The sequence below is a fragment of the Chlorocebus sabaeus genome, chromosome 14 (genome assembly GCF_047675955.1).
Source record: "Chlorocebus sabaeus isolate Y175 chromosome 14, mChlSab1.0.hap1, whole genome shotgun sequence".
NCBI lineage: Eukaryota > Metazoa > Chordata > Mammalia > Primates > Cercopithecidae > Chlorocebus > Chlorocebus sabaeus.
Genome location: NC_132917.1, coordinates 21,834,552 through 21,860,400, shown reverse-complemented (window position 1 = coordinate 21,860,400; position 25,849 = coordinate 21,834,552).

Genomic DNA, 25,849 nt, shown 5'->3' with positions numbered 1-25,849 from the left:
AATCCCTTTAACTGAGGACTATAAAGGACTACGCAGGAAACTTTGCAGATTGGTATCAGACAGAGCAGAATTTGGATCCAAGTTCCATTATGGACTAGCTATGGAACATTGGGCTATTTAAATGGGAATAATTATAATGCCATTTCAAAAGGCCATTGTGAAGATTAAATGCATGTAATTGCTTAGTATAATTTCTGCCACATAGAAAGCATCCAATAAATGTTAACATTTACTGTCAAAATTATTTTTGGGCTTCCATGCTTCTACGGGTAGGTAGTGGGTTGAGAAACTGTTATAGCCCCAAGAAGGACATATTCCCCAAACACTTCAAATATGAGCAAAGAGAATAATGTAAGAGGGGAAAAAAAGAGAGAAACAACTCTCTGAAGATGGAATGAGGAGGTTTCTGAGGACAATGCAAAAGCGAACTTCCTCCCAGAGAGCAGAATAAGGGCCCCATTAAAGAATATTCCCTACCCTCAGATGAGGCTGTTCACATAATGTCTGCCCGGTGGGATTTAAACATTTCTAAAGACCAATGACCTCTGTCTATTTATTCTTCTCTGTTCAAAATCAGGATGTTTGTTGCAATTATCCTAGCTTTATTTTACTATTATACCCTACATATGTGAGTGGGGCCAAATGGTTGTCTTTAGAGTTGATAGGTTCCAGTTCAAGAGGAGCCACATCCAGACCTGACAGAGAGACTGTCACACAACACCTAAACTTTAGAGCTGCTATAGGATCAGATTTGGGTGATCTTTCTTGGCAAGCGGATGTGTGCTTTACAAAAAAAATTAAACTTAACATATTAGAACTGGAAGAACAAATTGGCAAACTTTACCAGTGCTCATAGTATCCAATTCTCCTCCCATTTCTTGGTTTATTGAAGATGTACTTCCCGGCTGGGTGCGGTGGCTAACGCCTGTGATCCAGCACTTTGGGAGGCCAAGGCAGGCAGAGCTCATGAGGCCAGGAGTTTGAGAACAGCCTGGTCAACATGGTGAAACCCAGGGTTCTACAGAAAAAATTAGGTGAGCGTGGTGGTGCGCACCTGTGATCCCAGCTACTCAGGAGGACGAGGGAGGAGAATTGCTTGAATCTGGGAGGCAGAGATTGCAGTGAGCCAAGATGGTGCCACTGTACTCCAGCCTGGGTGACAGAGTGTGACTCCAGCTCAAAAAAAAGAAAAAAAAAAAAATGAAGAAGAAAAAAAGAAACTGTACTTCCCCGACATTCTTACAACTAGATAAAAGACCAAATGGCGAGTTCTAGCTAATAAAGTCTATCATTTCAAGTGGAGGCAGTGAGAAGACCCGGAGAATTTTTATCTCATTATCTCACTACTGCAACTATTATGAAGGAGTCCTGTTGAGATGGCCAAGTCTCAAGTGCTACAGGCTGCATGGAGGAGCGATGCCAATGAGACTTTTCTAGACCCAGAGTCTAATTTTACCAGACCAGCATTACACTGATGGAAAAACCAGGCAATGACTCTACCACAAAAGAAAATTACTGGCCAATATACCTGATGAACATAGAAACAAAAGTCTTCTACAAATTACTACCAAGCCAAATTAAACAGCACATGAAAAGATCACACACCATAATGAGGTGGGATGTATATCATGAATGCAAAGATGGTTCAACACATTCTAATCCATAAATGTGATACACCACATTAACAGACTGAAGTACAAAAACCATATGGTCATCTCAATAGATGCAGAAAAACAATTTGACAAAATTAATCTTTCCATAATAAAAACTGAACAAATTAGATATGGAAAGAATGTACTTCAACATGATAAAGGCTATATATAACAAGTTCACAACTAACGTCATCTCAATAATGAAAAGTTGAAAGTTCTTCCTCTGACATCAGAAATAAGACAAGGATGTCAATTCTCATCACTTCTATTCAGCATAGCACTGGAATTTCTAGCCAGAGTATTTTGGCAAGAGAAAGAAATAAAAGGCTTTCAAATCAGAACTGAAGAAGTTAATTGTCCCTGTCCTCAGGTGACATAAACTTATATATAGCAAACCTTAAAGTCTCTTCCAAAAAAAGTTTGAACTAATAAATTTGGTAAAGTTGCAGGACAAAAAAATCAACATAAAAAAATTCAGTTGGGTTTCTATGCGCTAACAAGGGACTACCCCACCGCCCCCCCCCCGAAAATCAAGAAAACAATTTCATATGGGTAGCTACAAAAAACAAAATATAATTGGTTCTCTCTATCTGAGGGTTTCATGTGCACAGATTCAAACAAACCCGAATCAAAAATACTTAGAAAAAAAAATTTCTGCTCTGAAAATGTACAATTTTTTTTGGCGATGGAGTCTCACTCTGTTGCCCAGGCTGGAATGCAGTGGCGCGATCTTGGCTCACTGCAAGCTCCGCCTCCCGGGTTCACGCCATTCTCCTGTCTCAGCCTCCCAAGTAGCTGGGACTACAGGCACCTGCCACCACACCTGGCTAATCTTTTGTATTTTTAGTAGAGACTGGGTTTCATTGTGTTAGCCAGGATGGTATCAATCTCCTAACCTCGTGATCCGCCTGCCTCAGCCTCCCAAAGTGCTGGGATTATAGCCATGAGCCACCACGCCCAGCCAAACATAAATTTTTTTGGTCATGATTTCATAGGCAATACATAATAGTAACTATTTATATACCATTTATTTTTTTTATGTTTTATAAGTAGAGACGATTTAAAATATGTGGAAGAATGTGCGTAGGTAATATGCAAACACTATTCAATATTTTTCTTATTTTTTTGTACATGAATAAGTTATTTAATGATGATTTCTAAGATTTTGGTGCATCCATCACCTGAGCAGTGCACACTGTACCTAGTGGGTAGTCTTTTATCCCTCACCCCTCTCCCATCCTTTTCTCTGATTCTCCAATGTCCATTGAATCATTCTTATGCCTTTGCTTAACTTAGCTCCCGTTTATGAGTGAGAACATTGATGTTTGGCTTTCCACTCCTGAGTTACTTCACTTAGAATAATTGTCTCCAATTCCATCCAGGTTGCTGCCATTATTTTGTTTCTTTTTGTGGCTGAGTAGTTTTCCATTGTATATATATGTACCACATACTCTTTTTCCACTCATTCATTGATGGGCATTTGGGCTGGTTCCATATTTTTGCAATTGCTGAATTGTGCAGCTATAAGCATGCGCGTGCAGGTATCTCTTTCGTATACTGACTTCTATTACTCTGGGCGGATACCCAGGAGTAGGATTGCTGGATCAAATGATAGATCTACTTTTAGTTCTTTAAGGAATCTCTACACTCTTTTGCATAGTGGTTTTACTACTTTACATTTCCACTAACAGTGTAAAAGTGCTCCCTTTTCACCACATACATGCCAACATCTATCACTTTTTGATTTTTGATCATGGCCATTCTTGCAAGAGTAAGGTGGTATTGCATTTTGGTTTTGATTTGCATTTCCGTAATAATTACTGATATTGAGCATTTTTTCATATGTTTGTTGGTCATTCGTATATCTTCTTTTGAGAATTGTCTACTCATGTCCTTAGCCCAGTTTTTGATGGAATTGTATATTTTTTTCTCGCTGATTTGTTTGAGTTCCTTGAAGATTCTGAATATTAGTCTTTTGTTGGAAGTATAGATTGGGAGGATTTTCTCCCACCGTGTGGATTGTCTCTTTGCTCTGCTAAATATTTCTTTTGCTGTGAAGAAGCTTTTTCGTTGAATTAAGTCTCATCTATTTATCTTTGTTTTTGTTGCATTTGCTTTTGGGTTTTTGTCTTGAAGTCTTTGCCTAAGCCCATGTCTAGAATGGTTTTTCCAATGTTATCTCATGGAATTTTTATGGTTTCAGATTTTAAATTTAAGTCCTTCATCCATCTTGAGTTGATTTTTGTACAAGGTGAGAGACAAGGATCTCATTTCATTCTTCCACCTGTGGGTTGCCAATTATCCCAGCACCATTTGTTGAATAGGGTGTCCTTTCCGCATTGTATTAGTCAGGGTTCTCTAGAGGGACAGAACTAATAGAATATATGTATATATGAAAGGGAGTTTATTAAGGAGAATTGGCTTGCATGATTACAAGGTAAAGACTCACGGTAGGCCATCTGCAAGTTGAGCAAGGAAGCCAGTGGTAGATCAGGCTGAGTCCCAGAACCTCAAAAGTAGGGAAGCTGACAGTGCAGCCTTCAGTGCATGGCCAAAGGCCCAAGAGCCCCTAGTAAACCACTGTTGTAAGTCAAAGAGTGCAAAAACTGAAGAACTTGGAGTCTGATGTTCAAGAACAGGAAGCATCTAACGCAGGAGAAAGATGAAGGCAGGAAGACTCAGCAAGTCTGCTCTTTCATCTTCCTTTGCCTGCTTTATTCTAGCCACACTGGCAGCTGATTAGATGGTACCCACCCAGATTGAGGGTAGGTCTGCATCTCCCAGTTCCAATGATTCAAATGTTAAACTTTGGCAACACCTTCACAGACACATCCAGGAACAACACTTTGCGTTCTTCAATCCAATCAGGTTGGCACACCATATTAACCATCACACCTACTTTATGTTTTTGTTGCTTTGCCGAAGATCAGTTGGCTGTAAGTATTTGGCTTTATTTCTGGGATCTCTATCCTGTCCCATTGGTCTATATACCTATTTTTATACTGGTACCATGCTGTTTAGGTGACTGTGGCCTTATAGTATAGTTTGAAGTCAGGTAGTGTGATGCCTCCAGATTTGTTCTTTTTGCTTAATCTTGCTTTGGCTTCACAGGCTCTTTTTGGGGGGGGTTCCGTCTGAATTTTAGGATTGTTTTGCCTAGTTTGGTGAAGAATGATGGTGGTATTTTGATGGGAATTGCATTGAATTTGTAGATTGCATTTGGCAGTATGGTCATTTTTACAATATTGATTCTACCCATCCATAAGCATGGGATGTGTTTCCATTTGTTTGTGTCGTCTATGGTTTCTTTCAGCAGTATTTTGTATTACAGTTTTCCTTGTAGAGGTTTTTCACCTCCTTGGTTAGATATATTCATAAGTACTATTTTATTTTATTTTTTGCAGTTATTATAAAAGGGGTTGAGTTCTTGATTTGATTATCAGCTTGGTTACTGTTAGTGTATAGTAGAGCTACTGATTTGTGTACATTAGTTTTGTACCCTGAAATTTTTCTGAATTCATTGACAAGTTCTAGGAGCTTTTTGGATGAGTCTTTTGGTGCTTCTAGGTATATGATCATATGATCAACAAACAGAGTTTGGGCTTCCTCTTTACTGATTTGGATGCCCATTATTTCTCTCTCATCTGATTGCTGTGGTTAGGACTTCCAGTATGTTGAATAGAAATGGTGGAAGTGGGCATCCTTGTCTTGTTCCGGTTCTCAGGGGGAGTGCTTTCAACTTTTCCCATTCAGTATAGTGTTGGCTGTGGGTTTGTTATAGATAACTTTCATTACCTTAAGCTATGTCCCCTGTATACCATTTTGCTGAGGGTTTTAATCATAAAGTGATGCTGGGTTTTGTCAAATGCTTTTTCTGTGTCTATTGAGATGATCATGTGATTCTTGTTTATGTGGTGTATCACATTTATTGACTTGTTAAACTATCCCTACATCCCTGCTATGAAACCCACTTGATCATGGTGGATTATCTTTTTGATATGCTGTTAGGTTTGGTTTGCTAGTATTTTGTTGAGGATATTTGCATCTGTGTTAATCAGGGATATTGGTCTGTAGTTTTCTTTTTTTTTCTTTATTATTATTTGTTTTTTTCTTTCCTGGTTTTGGTTTTAGGGTGATACTGGCTTCACAGAATGATTTAGGGAGAATTCCCTTTCTCTGTCTTTTGCAATAGTGTCAATAGGATTGGTACCAATTCTTCTTTGAATGTTTGATAGAATTCAGCATTGAATCCATCTGGTCCTGACCTTTTTTTTCTTGGTAACTTAAAATTGCAATTTTAATCTCTCTGCTTGTTATTGGTTTGTTCAGAGTTTCTATTTCTTCCTCACTTAATTTAGAAGGGTTGTATATTTCTAGGAATTTACCATTTCATTTAGGTTTTCTGGTTTATGTGTATAAAGGTGTTCATGGTAGCCTGGAATGATCTTTTGTATTTCTATTATATCAGTTGTAATATCTCCTATTTTGTTTTGAATTGAGCTCACTTGCATCTTTTCTCTTTTTTTCCTGGTTAATCTCACTAATGGTCTATCAATTTTATTTATCTTTTCAAATAACCAGCTGTTTGTTTCACTTATCTTTTGTATTTATTTTTGTTTCAATTTCATTTAGTTCTGTTCTGATTTGGTTATTTATTTTCTTCTGGTAGGTGTGGGCATGGTGTCTTCCTGTTTCTCTAGTTCCTTCATGTATGACCTTAGATTGTCTATTTGTGCTCTTTCAGACTTTTTGATGCAGGCATTTAACGTTATGAGCTTTCCTTTTAGCACTGCATTTACTGTATCCTAGAGGTTTTGATAGATTGTGTCACTATTATTTGGTTCAAATAATTTTTTAATTTCCATCTTGATCTTGATGCAGGATTTTAATTTCCATCTTGATTTTGATGCAGAACTTTTCTCAGACGCTTCACCAACTGGGGACCTCCATGGGTAGTGAAGCCCCCAGCTTGAGACTTGATTGAGACTTGTTTTGTTATCTAGCATATGGTCTATCTTGGAGAATATTCCATGTGCTGATGAATAGAATATATATTCTGTAGTTGTTGGGTCAAATATTGTGTAAATATCCATTAAGTCCATTTGTTCTAGGGCATAGTTTAAGTCGATTGTTTCTTCATTGACTTTCTGCTTAATGACCTGTCTAGTGCTGTCAGTGGAGTATTGAAGTCCTGCACTAATATTGTGTTGCCACATATTTCATTTCTTAGGTGTGGCTCCCAGGCCAATGGAGTTATATGTTCCTAAGGGGGTTATGTCTGCCCCTGCTGCATCGCACAGGTCACCAGGGAAGTGGGGGAGAGCTGGCAGCCACAGGCCTCACCCAGCTCCCACAGAGCCCACAGACCCAAAGACTAGTCTCACTCCCACTGTGCTCCTCTAACAGCACTGGGTTTGTTTCCAGGTAACCAGTGAGCAGGGCTGATAACTTGCCCCAGGCTACTTGCCTCCCAGGTGAGAAAGCAAGCTGATTCACAGTTCCTTGGCTGTCCTGTGGAATCTGCAGCAGAAATTGGATTCCTTCGAAGGGTCTGTGGATTCTCAACTAGGCAATTTTGTACCAGAGTGATATGTTTTGGCTGTGTTCCCACCCAAATCTCACCTTGAATTGTAATAATCCCCACGTTCAAGGGTGGGGCCAGGTGGAGATAATGGAATCAGGGGGTTGGCTTCCCCCATACTGTTCTTGTGGTAGTGGGTAAGTCTCATGAGATCTGATAGTTTTATGAAGGTAAATGCCCCTAAACAAGCTCTTTTGCCTGCCGCTGTGTAAGATGTGACTTTGCGCCTCATTCGCCTTCCACCATGATTGTGAGGTTTCCCCAGCCATGTGGAACTGTGAGTCAATTAAACTTCTTTCCTTTGTAAATTTTCCAGTCTCAGGTAAGTTTTTCAGCAGACTGAGAACAGACTAATACACAGGGACTTGAGCATCTACAGATTTGTGTATTAATGGGAAGTCTTAGTTAAGATTAGGTTTAGGGTTAGGGTTACAGCTAAGGAAACCAATCACCTATGTATACCAAGGGATGACTGTCCTTAGGAATTAATTTAACCAAAGAAGTGAAAGACCTTCACACTGAAAACTGTAAGATATTAATGAAAGAAACTGAAGAAGACACAAATAAATGGAAAATATCTCATTATCATGAACTGGCATAACTAATCCTGTTAAAATGTCCATTACTACTCAAAGACATTGACAGATTTAATGCAAGCCCTATTAGAATCCCAATGGTATTTTTCACAGAAATAGAAAAAAATCGTAAAATTAGTATGGAACCACAACAGACCCCACACACTCAAAGAAATCTTGAGCAAAAAGAATAAAGCTGGAAGCATCACACCACCTGCTTCCAAATATCTTACAAAGCTATAGTAATCAAAACAGCATGGTACTGGCATGAAAACAGAAACATAGATCAATGGGACAAAACAGAGAGCCCAGCAATAAATTCACAAATGTATAGTCTATTAATTAAAAAATGTCAAGATCACACAATGGAGAAAGGACAGTCTGTTTAATAAATGGCATTGGGAAAACTGGTTATCCATCTCTGGAAAAATTAAATTAGGCCTTTATCCTTCACCATGTGCAGAAATCAACAGAAAATAGATTAAAGAATTAAGTACAAGACCTCAAACTATACAACTTCTAGAAGAAAACAGAAAATATCCATGGCAGTGGTCTGGGCAATGATTTTTTAGATATCACCTCAAAAGCAGAAGCAACAAAAGCAAAAATAGATAAATGAGATTAGGTCAAACTAAAAAGTTTCTGAACAACAAAACAAATGATAAACAGAATAAAGAGACAATAAATGACATGAAAAAAATTGCGAACCATATAGCTGATGAGTTAGTATCCAAAATATATAAGGAACTCAAGGAACTCAATTGTAAGAAAACAATTAACTCGATTATAAATGAACAAAGAACCATAACAGATTTTTCAAAAGAAGATATACAAATTGCCAACAGATATATAAAAAAAAATTATTACCAGTCATCAGAGAAATGCAAATCAAAACCACAATAAGATGTCACTTCATACTTGTTGGAAGGCCTATTAAAAAGACAAAAGATAAGTATTAGTGAGGCTGAGTTGAAAAGGGCATCCTTGCATTCCCATTGTTGGCGGGAATGTAAATTAGTACAGCCATCATGAGAAAGAGTATGGAGGTTCCTCAAAAAAATTAAAAGTATTACTGCCATATGACCCAGCAATCCCACTGCTGGGTACATATCCAAAAGAAATGTAATCAATATGTCAAAGAGATACCTGCATTCCCATGTTCATTGCAGCATTATTCACAATAACCAAAATATGGAATCAACCTAAGTACCCATCAATGGATGAATGAATAAAGAAAATGCAGTAATACATACATAGTGGAATACTATTCAGCCCCAAAAATGAAGGCAACGCTGTCATTTGTGGCGATACAGATGGACTTGAGGATATTATGTTAAGTAAAATAAGTCAGACTCAGAGAGACAAATATCACATGATCCCATATACAAGTGGAATCTAAAAAAGTGGAATTCATAAAAGCAGCGAGTAGAGTGGTGGTTACCAGAGGGTGACAGAGGGCAGAGGTTGAGGGAAATGTTCATCAAAGATAAAAAAAAAAAAAAGTAGGAGGAATATGTAGTTCCAGAGATCTATTGTACAACATGGTAACTACAGTTTATAAAAGTGTATTTCATTCTTGAAAAGAGCTAAGAGAGTAGATCTGTGTTCTCATCACACAAAAAAAAGTATAAGTATATGAAGTAACACATATGTCAATTAGCTCAATTTAGCCATTCCACAATGTATACGTATTTCAAAATACCATGTTGTACATGATAAGTATATACAATTTTTATTTCTCAATAAAAAATAAATGATATTTCTGGTCATATTCTCAGCAAACTAACACAGGAACAGGTAATTAAACACTACATGTTCTCACTCATAAGTGAGAGTTGAACGAGAGCATATGGACACAGGGAAGGGAACATCACACACTGGGGCCTGTTGGGGGGTCAGGGGCAAGGGGAAGTAAGAGCATTAGGACAAATATCTAATGCATGCGGGACTTAAAACCTAGATGATGGGTTGATAGGTGCAGCAAACCACCATGGCACATGTATACCTATGTAACAAACCTGCCTGTTCTGCACATGCACCCCAGAACTTAAAGTAAAATTTAAAAAAAAGAAAAAAAAAATAATGAAATATTTTTATGGATGATTTTGTCTTTTTCTCAGTGAGGTAATGTGCTAATGATAGTTAATTTGTGCTCGCACATGCAAGTCTGGCTCAATGTATTAAACATGCAAAGGGGTAGCTCAGGAGAAGTTCTACATTTAGATGTTTAGAATATAGAGTGTTTCAAGTCATGACAATGAATGTAAATTTCTTTTACTATAAGTGGTATAAAGACATTGAACAAGATTAATAAATAGAGTGACATATGATATACATTTTACACATATTCTGGGCTAAGAAAAGGATACTGTTGCTTAGATCAGGGTCCCTAATCCCCAGACCATGGACCAATACCAGCGGGCATTACCACCTGAGCTCCACCTCCTGTCAGATCAGCTGCAGGATTAGCTTCTCATAGGAGGCTGAACCCTATTGTGAACGGCGCAAGCAAGGGATCTAGGTTGTGTACTCCTCCTGAGCATCTGACTCATGCCTTATCTGAGGTGGAATGGTTTCATCCCAAAACCATAATCCCCCTGCCTGTCAATCCTCAATGTCCATGGAAACTAGGGAACTGATCACTGGTGCCAAACAGGTTGGAAACTGCTGGTTTAGACTATAGTGGTAGCAGTGTAGATGATAAGGTCAGATGGATTACACATATATTTTGTAGTTAGAGGTGGTGAGACTTGCTGATCATGTAGGGAAATGCACTGGAAATTTATTTTTCTTGAAGGAAACATAATTTTTGAGAAAGTCAAGAGACTATACAAACTTTTCTGTATTTGCAAAGCTAGAAATTTGCAAAGGTCTTGGGATTTATCCCTTGTAAATGTCAAGGGTTTTATGATATCTGCTTATTGTAGAAAACCTGAAAAATACAGATGTAGCCAAATGTCACTTAGAAGTAGGTATGCACTGCATCTATGCCACAATTACATTTTTAAGTACGTCCAATATTATCTCCTACAATGTTTTCCCCAGCATAAGCATGAACATAGACCTGAGTACCATCCCCACCATTTTCTCTGAGAATATACAAAAGGGGTGCTTTCTGTAACTCTCTAAAGTTCTCCATAGTTCTTCATCTTTCTTATTTTTCCCTCCATTTTCTAAATTAATCTCCCCCCGATACACACATGCGCGCGCGCGCGCACACACACACACACACACTGCTTTACAGCATTTCAGGGCTGCTGCCTCTATACATTTTATCAAGTGAACACTACCATCCATGATGGGATATTTTTAAGTGATAATTTTACATTTTTATAGGAAAAAAATTTATTTTTTCACCTTTTGCCACTTGTATCTTGTCCCAGTTGTCTCAAGAAGACAATTCAGTCGTAATTGGGTCCTCATCTTTCTATTCACATCATTGTATCTAAGTTCTATAGATTATTACATTTTTTTCTTCATTTATGTTTTTACTCCACTAACTGAGATCATCATCTCTTTCTGGCACTACTGAAATGGCCTCCACAACAGGTGTCCCTCCATGTAATCTAGTTGACAACCAAATAGTGCTCTACAACACAGCCAGAACAAACACCCTGAACTGCTAATCTGATCGCCTCTACCCCTCAACTAGCTTCGTTGAAATCTTGAAATCTTTCAATACCATCTCACTGCCCTGGAGCGGGAACCCAAGTTTCTCTATTTGCTTTTAGATATTTTTAGGACTTGCCAATGACTTTTTCTACAGCCTCATCTCTTCACTCCATCCCTCTAAAACATGTACCCCATAGTCTAAACATTATTAAAATCATTCACTTCCTCAGTCTGGCAAGGGTCTTTCTTTTCGGAGCCTTCACATGTCTTGATCTTTCTTTCTAAAGGAATATTTCTTACACATCTTTAGGACTTCAGTGTTAATATCTCTTCCTCTATAAAACTTTTCAAAGTAATATTTCGTATTACTCTGTTATACCATTTATTACATCTACATTGTTATTGGTTGTTTAATCATTTATAGACTATACTCCATTATAGACTATACTCCACTATACTCCACGAGGACTGGGCATCTCTCTTGCCAAGAACCTCATGGGCACAGGACAAGTATTTATTGACTTGTCATTGTGTTGGTAGTCTTTTGTGCCAACATTTCTCCCTCGTCATCTGAATACAAGCCACCAAGTAACTATGTGCATTTTATGGAGAAGGCAAAGGTATCTATCCTAGAAACTGGTAGGGTTTCTGTTGCCTCACTAAATTTCTCTGCCACATTGGAAAATGTACTGAGAAAAACAATTAAAAAAGAGAAAAACACCCAATATTTACTTGCTGTGTTTCCTCCAGTATCTTATTTTTATCAGATAAATAGGTAGAAAGCATAGTCAGTTCCAGAGATCAAGAGATGATACAGAGATAGATAAATAGAAAACAATAGTTATGTTTGAAAGCATACTGCATGTGATAATGTGTATAGTTTTTTGTTGTTTTTGTTTTTGTTTCATTTTCTCTGTGTGTGTTTTTTAAACATTATCCAGTAAACCTTTCCCATTTAATTGAAAACTGTTTCTAATGGCCACATGATATTCAAGTATAAAATGTACATTATTTAGCTTCTTTTTTCTTTTTTTTTTTTCTTTCTTGAGATGGAGTTTTGTTTTTGTTGCCCAGGCTGCAGTGAAATGGCACAACCTTGACTCACTGCAGCCTCCACAGTGGTCAAGGTCCTGGGTTCAAGCGATTCTCCTGCCTTAGCCTCCCGAGCAGCTGGGATTATAGGCATGCGCCACCATGACCAGCTAATTTTGTATTTTTTTTTTAGTAGAGATGGGGTTTCTCCATGTTGTTCAGACTGGTCTCGAACTCTCAACCTCAGGTGATCAGCCCGCCTCGGCCTCCCAAGTTTTAGCTTTCATATTCAGTAACATATATTATTTCCATTTTTTGTTATAAATAATCCAAAAGCAATAATTTCTGTCAAAATAGTTTCCTAGATCTGGATGTAATATTAACATTTCACACTCCTATGATCCTTTGCACTGGTGCCTGGTCTTCTAATGGGAACTTAAGAATAGTTGGGTGCACTTCTATTGAGACTCATTTACATAGGCTAACCTTCCTCTTTGCTAATTCTTAGTGACCCTCTCCAGTTTGGTATAGCAGCATGCAAGCTATCGAGTCCGAAGACATCAACTCATTGGAATTGTGTGAGCTTGAAAATTCACTTAGTTTCCTCAGTTTAATGATAATAATTGCCTTACTACTCTCCTACTGCTGCACAGGTTTCTGTTTCATGTTTTAAAATTTTCCTGTGTGTTTTATAACCATGAAGGAAAAAAATATAAGTAACTGCATCTTAACTAATATTATGTGTATTTATAGAAGTGGTTAATACATTTTGTTTTACTTGAAATGATTTTATGCCCTTTGTATCACCTGGATTAATTTCAGATGCTTGATTCATACAGTGTGTTTGGATCATGTCCAGAGTCTCAAGGTTGGCAAATAGATTCTTTCCAATTTCACTCCAAATGACAGCTACAATCTCACTCTGTGTGTGTGTGTGTGTGTGTGTGTGTGTGTTTATGTGTGTGTGCGCGCGCGCACGCTGTTCCAGATGTACTTACCTTCCCAAGTTTTACAAAATTTCAAGGTCCTTTCAGCACATGATGTCTTTCCATAAGCTTGTTTGTCTACTTGGAATGCCATCTACCATTTCCCCCTCTCCACTGGCAAATTGACACACATCAAAGATTGACAGATATTGGCAGATCATCTTCCAGATAAGTTTTAAAAGGCTGTGTGTGTGTGTGTGTGTGTGTGTGTGTGTGTGTGAAATGTATCATGATATTTGAATATATGTAATTTTTCATAGTATATGTGTATGAAGGAGCATGCATACACATGTAGTCTATTAGTGTGTGCATGTATAAGAGAGTCTGTAGGGGAATATATATATTGAGGATAAAAAGAAAATGCACTTTTTTCCAGTTTCTTTATGACAAAGCTTTCAGTCTGTGAATTTCTAGTTAATGGCAAATTGAGGACAGGATTGTGCTTCTCCTTAGGCTTTCACTCAGAAGGCAAATGGATGATAGGTTCCTGAAAGCCACTACATCTGCACTGCCCATTGCTGTGTGAAGCTGTCAGCTTCCTATCAGGAGATGACCTCACACAGCAAGGTGCAGATGCTTCACTGTATTAGTTATAACAGTACTTTGGAGAGGGAGAACAGACATGCATTATTGTAAGGAAAATTAACAACCAGTGTCTGGGAGAGAAAGAATTGAAAATGACAGGCCAGTTTTAAGAGACCTTTTGTTTGGGCATACATTATTCACCTAGAAATGGACACAATTACTGAAAATTAGAAATGAAACTGGGCTTTATACAATGAAATGAGATAATTTCCTGGCCAAAACAAGTGGGCTCACATTGAAAGGAAAGCCATTAAAATATACCTAAGCAGTAAGTTAATGGGGGAGAAATTCAATTTGAAAATGAGAGAACATTTTCAGATAGAAAGGGCAGGCAGCGGAACAGTGTGCTTAATGAGGTACAGTGATATATTCAAGTTTAATCTAGATAATTTCAGATAATTATAGAAAATGCTTAAGATAAGATATTTTTTTCTGCTTTTTTCTGATGCCAAGTATTTGACTGGAAAAGAAAAAAAACATCCTATTGTCTGTTGTTTTGTGTAACGTCTATTTTTAAAAACTGAAAAGTTTAAAGACTTTTTCTGTAGGTTACTATATGTCAATCCATAAAAGGACTGCATTGTTGTCAAATACAGTAGTCCCCCTTGTCCGTGGTTTTGTTTTCTGCTGAGGTCAACTGCAGACTGAATACATTAAATGGAAAATTCCAGAAATAAACAATCAAATAGTTTTGAATCACACGCTATCCTGAATATTGTGTTGAAATCTCACACAGTGCTGCTCCATCCTTCCCAGGGCATAAATCCTCTTTCATCCAGCACCTCCAAGCTGTCTATGTGCCTTGCCTGTTAGTCAGTAGCCATCGTGGTGATCAGATTAAGTGTCATGGTACTGCAGTGCTTGTGTTCAAGTAACCCTTGTTTTACTTAATAATTGCCCCAAAGCACAAGAGTTCCATCTCTAATAATAAATTAAACCTCATCATAGGTATGTATGTACAGGACTAATCTTAGTATATATAGTGTTCAGTACTATCCATGGTTTTATTCACTGGGTGTCTTGGAACATATCCCCGAAGAATAAAGGGGAACTACTGTAATGCTTGACAAAGAACATCCAGGATTTTTATTGCTCCTAATTTCTCCACTTCTATATAAAGAATCTCACATTGGTTGTTACCCCTTCTTTCTCTTCACCCGTAAATTATAAGTCTGTGCTAGGAAATCACGTGCTGGGAAATGGCCACTATCTGACAGTCAAAGGTGGCTTCAAGGCTGATGATGAGATTTTCCAAATCTTATCTTGCTCCAAATGTATATATGCATTTCTTTGAATTAGGATGACTGACTAGCCATAGGTAGTATGTGCCTCCTCTACAGAGAGGATCCAGGAAAGTAAGTAGATACTCAAATTTTGAATAGATTGTCTAGGAGAGAATGCTAAGAATCACCAGAGAAGAGACAGAAACACCAGAAGTAAGGAGAAGGTTCAAGGCAGCTATCCCCACAGGGAACTTTCTGAGAGCCAGGAGAGGCTCTTGGACACAGGGATACAGTAAGAGAGAAACCTCTAGGTCTTGGAATTTATTATCTTGGCTATAGGAGAAACCCTGGACCTACTAGAGCCTTGGACCTGACACATACAGTTGCCTAAATATTGCACAGAGACATTGCTCCAGAAAGGGAACTCACACAAAATCCTGTAGGTATTCAAGTCTGGAGCAACCTCAGCCAGGTACCGTTTTGAGAGCCTAGATACCGGAGACCTACAAACACGACTGCTGCTGCTACACGGCTCAAAAGAGGGAGAGAGGAGACTGGAAAACCCATGCCCCACTGGCAGGGTCCCTACCACCCTGCTGTACACTGCTGTTGAGACGGAGATGTGAGCGGACTACACTCTCCATAGTTTCTTCCCCACACTGCTTACCTGGGAGAAACCCTGCCCTCGATAGTCCCAGGCCCAAGTCACCACTTTGAGAGTTTAATGCTAGGCTGTGCCCTACCCTAAGGCTGAGTTCAGCCTCACTTGGTTGCAGCTGCTTTCTGGCCAAGGATGAACAGAGAACCAGACTCTCTTACATATCTAGGACAATACCCATGGCCCTGAAATGGTCTGCTGTGAGACTGAGATGTAAGTTGACCACACTCCCCACAGCTTTCTCCCCACACTGCTTGTCTGGGAGGGGTTCCACTCTCCCCAGTTTCTGATCCAAGGAGCCATTTTGAGAGAGTAGGGCTTGGCTGCCTCCTGTCCTCAGGCTGAGTTCATGTCCACCTGGCTGAGGAAGAATAAAACCAGGCTCTCCTGTACATACCTAGAACAATTACCCACCGCCATGCTATAAGCTGCTGTGAGGCCGAGAATTGAGCAGACCACACTCCCTACAGCTTCTTCCCTATGCTGATGGCCTGAGGGATGGCTCACCCTCTCTGGTCACAAGCTCACATCTGGCAACATTTTGAGTATTTAATGCTTGCATGTGCCCCCACACTTGGGCTGAGTTTGAGGTGACATGGCTGTACCCCTCACACAGCTGGGGGAAGGACAGCAGAGACCAAGCTCTCTCCTAAGCACACTTAGGCCAAATGTACTTCCCTGCTATAGGTGGTTGTGGAAATGGAGATCAGCCTGGCCCAGTCATCACAGCTATCAGAAGCACTACCATGTACTGCTTTTGTCCTAGTGGGTTGCTCTGCTACTGCTACTGCCATCACCTGCACCACACCAGCTGACCAGAGGCCTGAAAACTCTCCCATAAAAGTAGTATGGCCTACCGCTCCCACTACTAGCTTCTAAGGAAGCCACCTGGAAGCACCAGAGTCAGCCCTCCAGGAACCACTAACACTGAAACCAGTATAAGCTTCTCTGGGGACAGACATTTATATCTACCCCACTGCTGTCACCACTGGGGCCCAAAGACTGGCTCGAGTGGTGTCCCAGTCCCCAACAAAACTTAACCACAACTTCAAGTAATAACTGTGCCCTATGCCACCAAGGAAATCATACATACTATTGACCCTGTGTGCTGCCAAAGAAGTCATATAAAGATCACACTACCATGAGTACCCAAAATCAAAGCCAAATTATCCTACTGAACCAATAAGACATATACAGCCTCAGGAAAAAAATTCTCCCCTACAAAAGCAAGTTCAAAAAATTGGAACAAGTCACTGCTACACCAGATGCACATACATCAATAGAAAGGCACAGGAAATATGAAAAAGTAGGGAAATGTGACACCACCAAAGGACCACAATTGTCCAGCAACAGATTCTAATCAAAAAGAATTCCTTAAAATGCCAGACAAATAATTCAAAATACTAATTTGAAAAAGCTCAATTTGATTTAAGAGAAATATAATAACCAATACAAAGAAATCAGAAAATCAATTCAGCATATGAATGAGAAATTTACCAAGGAGAGAGATATCTTCATATAAGGAAAACAAATTCTTTAAAAACTCATTTTAGAAAATATAAAATACATTTGAAAGCTTCAATAATAGACTAGACCAAGCAGAAAAAAAGAATCTTAGAATTTGAAGAGATTTTCCAAATCTTTTGAAATAATTCAGACAAAAATAGGGAAAAATAATATTTAAAAAATGAACAAATTCTTTGAGATTTCTGATACTATGTAAAGCTACCAAACATAGGAATTATTGGTATTTCCAAGACAAAAGAAGAGATCAAAAAGTTGAGAAAAACCTATTTAAGAAAACGTTTGATGAAAACTTCCCTCATCTAGAAAGATAGTCAGACATGTAGATATAGGAAGCCCAGCAATCATAGGCAAATAGATTGCAAAAAGGATTTCACCATAGCATATTACATTCAGAGTGTGTAAAGTAGAAGTGAACAAAATAATTCTAAAGTTAGTAAGAGAAAAGCATCTACACACCTATAAAGGAAACTACATCAGACTAGCAGCAAACTTTTCAGCAGAAACTTTACAGGCCAAAAGAGAATGAGATTGCATTTTGAAAGTGCTGAAAGTAAAAGAAAAAACAAAACCTGTTATTCAAGAATTTTATGTCTTGCCAGAATAAGCTTCACAAAAGTAGAAGAAATAAAGTCTTTTTTTCAAACAAATACTGAGAGAATTTTTCACAAGACCAATTCCACAGGAAATGCTCAAAGGAGTCTTAAACATGGAAATGAGAGATCAATATTCATTATCATGAAAACACATGGGAATATAAATTTCATCGTTACTGTAAAACAATCACATAAGGGAGAAAGAAAAAGAAATCAAATGGCAACAAGACAGAATTTCATCAAACCACAAGGACAAAAGACAGGGAAATAAAAGAAACAAAATGCATAAAACAATGTGAAAACAACATGGGAACAAAGCTTCACATATCAACGTTAATATTTAATGTAAAATGCTCTACTTAAATGATACAGACTGGCAGAATGAATTTAAATAAAAACATAAACCAACTATGTGCTGCCTACAAGAAACTCACATTTCCCATAAAGACACACACAAACTGCAAGTAAAGGAGTGGAAAAAGATATTTCATACAAATGGAAACCAAAAGTTGGCAGAAGTAGCCATTCTTAGATAAAATAGACTTAAATCAAAAAAGGTAATAAAAGACAAAAATAATGATATCTATAATGATAAAGGGTTCAATTCAGCAAAAAGATGTAACAATCCTAAATATAAATGAACCCAACATCAGAGTACCAAAATTCACACACAAACTTGATCTAATGAAAGAGATAATAATAGTGGGAGACTTCAACACGCCACTCAAAGCACCAGCCAGATCATCAGGATAGATTATTGACAAATGTACTTCAACTGGACTTTAGACCAAATGAATTTAACCAACGTTAATGAACATTCTACTGTAAAACAACACCATATAACATATTTTCATTGCCACATGGAACATTCTCCAAAATAGACCACATGCTAGGTCCCAAAACAAGTCTCGACAAATTTTTAAAAATCAAAATCATATCAAGTATCTTCTCAGATCACAGTGGAATAAAGCTAGAAATTAATACCAAGAGGAATTTTAGAAACTACAAATACAGAGAAATTAAGCAGGGTGATCTTGCATGATCACTCAATCAGCAGATTAAATTAAAAAAAAAAAATTACAACTAATGAAAATGAAAACACAATGTTCCAAAACCTGTGGGATATAACAAAAGCAGTGCTAGGAAGAAATGTTTTAGCAATAAATGCCTATATTTAAAAAAAGTAGAAATACCACAAATTAACAACCTAACATCACACCTCAAGGAACTAGGAAAACAACAACAAACCAAATCTGGAGTTGGCAGAAGGAAAGAGATAAGAAAGATTAGAGCAGAACTAAATAAAATGCAAACAAAAAACAATAAGAATCTACGAAACAAAAAGTTGGGTTTTCAAAAGATGAATGACATTGTTAAACCATTATGTATAGTAAACAAGAAAAGAGATTTTCAAAAAAACACAAACATAATCAGAAATGAAAAAGGTGACATTACAACTGATTCCACAGAAATATAAAAGGTCATCAGAGGCTATTATTACAACCATATGCTCACAAACTAGAAAACCTAGAGGAAATGAGAAATTTCTGGAAACATACAACCCCATGAGATAGAACCAGAAATACATAAAACTCCTGAACAGACCGATAAAGAGTAGCATTACTAATTCAGTAATGAATCAGTAATTAAAAAACAATCTCCCAATAGAACTATCCAGGACCAAATTCTACCATACATACAAAGAAGAGCTATTAGTAATCCTCCTGAAACGATTCCAAAATTCAAGGGGAAGAAGTTATTCCCACCCTATTTTATAATACTAGTGCAACTCAATACCAAAACCAGATAAAGATACAACAAAAATGAAAACTACAGACTGATATCCCTGATGAACACAGATGCAAAAATCCTCAACAAAATCGTAACAAATCAAATCCAACAGCACATAAAGAAGATAATACACCATGATGAGCTGGAATTTATTCCAGGGATGCAAGAATTATTCAACATATTTGAATTAATAAATGTGATACATCACATAAATAGAATTAAGGACAAAAAACACGTGATTATCTCAATAGACATGCATGTTCTCACTCATAGGTGGGAACTGAACAATGAGATCACTTGGACTTGGGAAGGGGAACATCACACACCGGGGCCTATCATGGGGATTGGGGAGGGGGGAGGGATTGCACTGGGAGTTATACCTGATGTAAATGATGAGTTGATGGGTGCTGACGAGTTGATGGGTGCAGCACACCAACATGGCACAAGTATACATATGTAACAAACCTGCACGTTATGCACATGTACCCTAGAACTTAAAGTATAATAATAATAATAATAATAAAAAGCATCAATAAACTTCACCATCCCTTTATGGTTAAAAACCCTTAACAAACTAGGCATAGAAGAAACTCACTTCAACATAATAAAGACAATATACCACAAACCCACAGCCAACATCATACTTAATGGGGAAAAGTTGAAATCAATCCCTTTAAGAATCGGAAGAAGACAAGCATGCTCACGTTTGCCATTCTTATTCCACATAGTACCAGAAATCTTCAACCAGCAATCAGGCAAGAAAAAGAAAATAAAAGGCATCCAAATTGGAAAAGAGGGAGTCAAAGTATTCCTGTTCATTGAGGATATGATCTTATATCTAAAAAACCTTTTAAAGACTCCACCAAAAAACTCCTAGATTTGATAAATGAATTCATTAATGTTTCAGGATTAAATCTTAACATACAGAAATCAGTATCACTTCTATATACCAATAATGATCTATTTAAGGACAAAATCAAGACAGTAATGCCATTTAGAGTAGCTACAAAAAATAAAATACCTAGGAATATATTTAACCAAGGAGGTCCAACTCTTTATAAAGGGAACTACAAAACACTGATACAATAAATCGTAGATGATACAAACAAATGGGAGAACATCCCATGGTCATGTACCATAATGTACAAGTATGGTTAAAAAGACCATACTTTGCAAAGCAATCCACAGATTCGGTGCAGTCCTGGTCAAATTACCCTTGTCATTTTTTACATAATTATTTTCAAAATCATAGAATTTATATGGAATAATAAAAAAAAAAGACTCAAATATCCAAAGCAATCGTAAGTACGAAGAACAAGGCTAGAGGCATCACATTATCTGACTTCAAATTATATTACAAGGCCATAGTAACTAAAACAGCATGGTACTATTATGAAAATAGATATATAGATCAATGAAACAGGATAAACCCAGAATAAAAACCACATACCTAAAACCGACTAAGTCTGAGCCCATATATCTCACCATAAAAAAAATAGCTTGGGATGGATTAAAGACCTAAACATAAAACCTGAAAGTACATAAATTCTAGAAGAAAATGTAGGAAAAACTATTTTGGGCGTTGTCCTAGGCAAACAATTTATGACTGAGTCCTCAAAAGCTAATGCAACAAAAATAAAAAGAGACAAATGGGACTTAATTAAAATAAAATATTCTCCACAAAAGAAGAAGTAATCAACAGAGCAAACAGACAACTCACAGAATGGAAAAAGTATATTTGCAAACTATGCATTCGACAAAGGGATAATACCCAGAATCTACAAGGAACCCAAACAGCTCAACAAGCAAAACAAAACAAAACAAAACAAAAAACAAATAATCCCATTACAAAATGGGCAAAGAACTTGAACAGGTACTTTTCAAAAGAGGACATAATAACAGCCAACAAACATATGAAAAAATACTCAACATCACTAATCATCAGAGAAATGAAAATTAAAACCAAAATGAGATACCATTTTACACCAGTCAGAATAGCTATTATTAAGAAGACAAAACAACAACAGATGTCAGCAAAGATGCAAAGAAAAGGGAATGCTAATCCACTGTTAGTGGCAATGTAAATTAGTACAACCTTTGTGGAAAACAGTTTGAAGATTTCTCAAAGAACTAAAAGTGGAACCATTCAATCCCTCAATCCCACTAACGGGTATATACCCAGAGGAAAAAAAAAAAAAAAAAGCCATTATATCAAAAATATACCTGCACTAGTGTGGTTATCACACCACTATTTACAATACCAAAAATATGGAAATAACGTAAGTGACTATCAGTGAAAGATTGGATAAAGAAAATATGTCCCATATGTACTATGGAATACTACTCAGCCCTAAAAAGAATGAAATAATGTCTGCAGTAACATGAATGGAACTGGACACCATTATCCTAAGTGGAATAACTCAGAAACAAAAAGCCAAATATGTCATGTTCTCACTTATAAATAGAAAATAAACACTGGATATACATGGCCATATAGAGTGGACTAATAGACACTGGAGACTCCAAAATCTGGGAGGTAGGAAAGGACTCAAAAGGGAGTTGAAAAAATATCTACTGGCTATACTATTTGCTATTTGAGTGATGTGTACACCAGAAGCCAAGACTTCATCACTATACAATATATGCATGTAAGAAATTTGCACTTGGGCCCGGCATGGTGGCTCATGCCTGTAATCCCAACACTTTGGGAGGCCGAGGTGGGTGGATCACCTGAGGTCAGGAGTTCAAGACCAACCTGGCCAACATAGTGAAACCCCATCTCTACTAAAAATGCAAAATTTGCCAGGCATGGTGGTGCATGCCTGTAATCCTAGCTACTTGGGAGGCTGAGGCAGGAGAATCACTTGAACACAGGAGGTGGAGGTTGCAGTAAGCTGAGATCGTACCATTACACTCCAGCCCAGGCAAAAAGAGCGAAACTCCGTCCCAACAAGGTCAGGAGTTTGAGACCAGCCCGGCCAACATTGTGAAACCCCATCTCTACTAAAAATCCAAAAAAAAAAAAACACCAAAAAAAAAAAAAATAGCCGGCTGTCGTGCCTCACACCTGTAATCCCAGCTACTCGGGAGGCTGGGGCAGGAGAATCGTTTGAACCCGGGAGGCAGAAGTTGCAGTGAGCCAAGATCGTGCCACTGCACTCCAGGCTGGGTAACAGAACAAGACTCCCTCTCAGGCAGGGTGGGGGGAGAAAGAAAAGAAATTTGCACTTAAATATATAAAAATTTTTTAAAGTTATAAAAAACCACATGAACTTATCTAGGAAGAAGATAACGTCTCAAAGTTATTGTCTCCAAGACCACAAATCTTACGTTTCTAAGTGTGGTCTAGAGATCAGTTCTTGGGTGTAGATACTGAAGTGGTAAGCCTCTCATCTGGTATTTATGTCTAAGGCACACATTCTGGGAAACCTCAGACACGAAAACCGGCTGGTAATGACTCTCAAAGCACTGACACTGAGCTTCCTACCCTGTGATAATAACCACACAGACCATGGCAATATATTTCTTCCATAAATAATTTCTTATATGAAAAAAAATGCCAGCCTTTTTTCCCATAATATAATGGATCTTATTTACATATGCAATTAAGACTACCCTATCCCTACAGTGTGATGAGCTGCTATTCTTGTTCTTAACCATAGGAGAGAGAATCTCTCTGTAATTATCTTTCTTTTGGTCCCTACCTTTTATTTCTGGAAACTCAGTAGGAGCTGCTGGAATCTCAGAAATGACATAACATACCAGCTAGTCAAAATAAAAGAAATTGCTATTAAGTTCAGTTTATATAAATCTCATACCATACTTCCTATCCAGAAACAAAATTAAAAACTAACAATGTCCATATGTTCAGTGTAGTTGCTTTTTTGCTTGCTTGCTTACCAATACAGACATTACCCAACAACGAGCAGTATAGAGTAAAGAAAGTTTGTATCTATATTCACCACTATGAACAGCTTCCGGAGCAGCAGAGATCTATAGCTGGCTCCAGCAGGTAAAATGAAAGTTTATCTCAATGGATCATAAATATTCAGAAAAGAATCTACACAGGTAAGAAGACCTTGCTCTGGATCACACTAACAAGACAGCAGGATCCAATGGCCACAGGTCCTCATTATAAGTGAATTTTCTTCTCTTACATTTTTGTTAGTAGAAGGCCCAAATGCCTTTTCTTTGATACAAGGAGTCTGAAGACACAATAGAGCTTAATGTGTAAATTCCTTCCATTGGCCAAAAGCCTTTTCTTGAAGAACATAACTAAGTGTGTTTACAAGTTTTAAAAGCAGAACAATTCCCTACCCACTGCTCATCCTGTTATTTTCATCTGTAGAGCAGAATCCGCAATGGCATAACACTCCTGGCCATTCACTTGCCCCTCTGTCACCTTCTCCCATGAGGGGAAGGAGAGCTTACCTTGTTGGTGAGTTTTGAAAGACAATAGCAAGTATGTAACATCCACCTCCTTTCTCTTTCCTTTCTCCTGGAAGTTGGCAGGTACTCTATGTCATAAGGTTTGTAGGGATAGACTCCGCTCCTCCACTGGTAAGGCTGGCAGTTTTAGTAGCATGTCCTCATGCCCTCACATATGGGTAGTAAACCTTGAGAAGAAGAATTGTGAAGCATAATGTTGCACGTGGACAAATACTGAAGAATCCGGGGCACATGGTATCTTATCTTCGCGGCTTTCTTTAATATTTGTTTAGAGCAAATTCTGTGTACTTAGGAAACTTTTATTTTTCAGCTATTTATGTAGGCCACTGAGAGTTTTTTTTTTTTTTTTGCAAAGCTTTGAGATTTTATTTACCATCCTTCACCAGGGCTGAAGCAAGATCAATTAGGAAATTACATGTTTTGTTTTGATTTTTGATTTTTGTGTTAACATACCCCTAAGGTTGTATTCCTTATCAGTTGATTATGCTTGTGAATATCGGAGACTCAAATAGCAGCCCTAGTCACAGTAATTCGATATATATTTTAAAACTGAATAAAATAAAAATGGAGCCTCCTATGAGGTTTGGATATATAACCTTCACTTGGATAAAGGTAGAAGAGAGTTGATCATAGATATCTTAACCATCTCTTTAAACGTTATTCTTCAAGAAAATTTACACCTGGGGTGAGTTAATCTTGGGACTATTAGCCTGGTACAGGGACAATCTCAGGGCATAGGAAAGTAGCAGAGAAATTGAAGAATACTTTAAATGAATATGAGATGGTGTTTTAAAAAAAAGTCTATCTTTGAAAATGAGGACAATTTAGGAAAATAAGTTAAAAAAATATATTTATATATTTAATATATAAATGTATATATGCATATAAGTTTATATATATAAATGTATATAATATACATATAATACATATATTCTCTACAATATACTCTTCTATATATAAATGTATATACATTTATATAAATATATGCATATATAAATGTATAATATATAAAAACATACACATATAGAAATTATATAAACATATATATTTCAAAGACAAAGTTTTAAAGGCCATAATTCAAATGAAAGGAATATAAAAATGTACTTAGGACACTATATATCAAAATTTAACTACTTTTAAGGTTTTTTCTGAACAAGCAGAAAATTTTTTTCCTGATAACAGGGCCAGCAAAAGTGATTAGGGCTTTAAGGAAACCTCACAGAATAATACAATAAAGATGACAGAGATCAAGCTGAAATAATTTCCCCAGATCTAAGAATCAGAACATTATTTTAAAATGCCATTTCAAAGCAACAGATAAAGTACACATTAAGTGCTAGTGGGAAACTGCCTTTTTGAATATTGTGATAATTATAACAACAGATTCTATACTATTTTAACAAATGCAATAGGAAAAGACCAGGAGTAACACTGTAAAATCCTCAAATTATTGCTGAGTGAGTTTCAAAGTAAATTGATTATTGTGAATAGAGACACAGGTATTAAGTGTTTTATCAGGCAATATGCTATGGTAATTTTATGAAATTACAAGTCTGAGGCAAGAGAAAAGATAAATGATATGAAC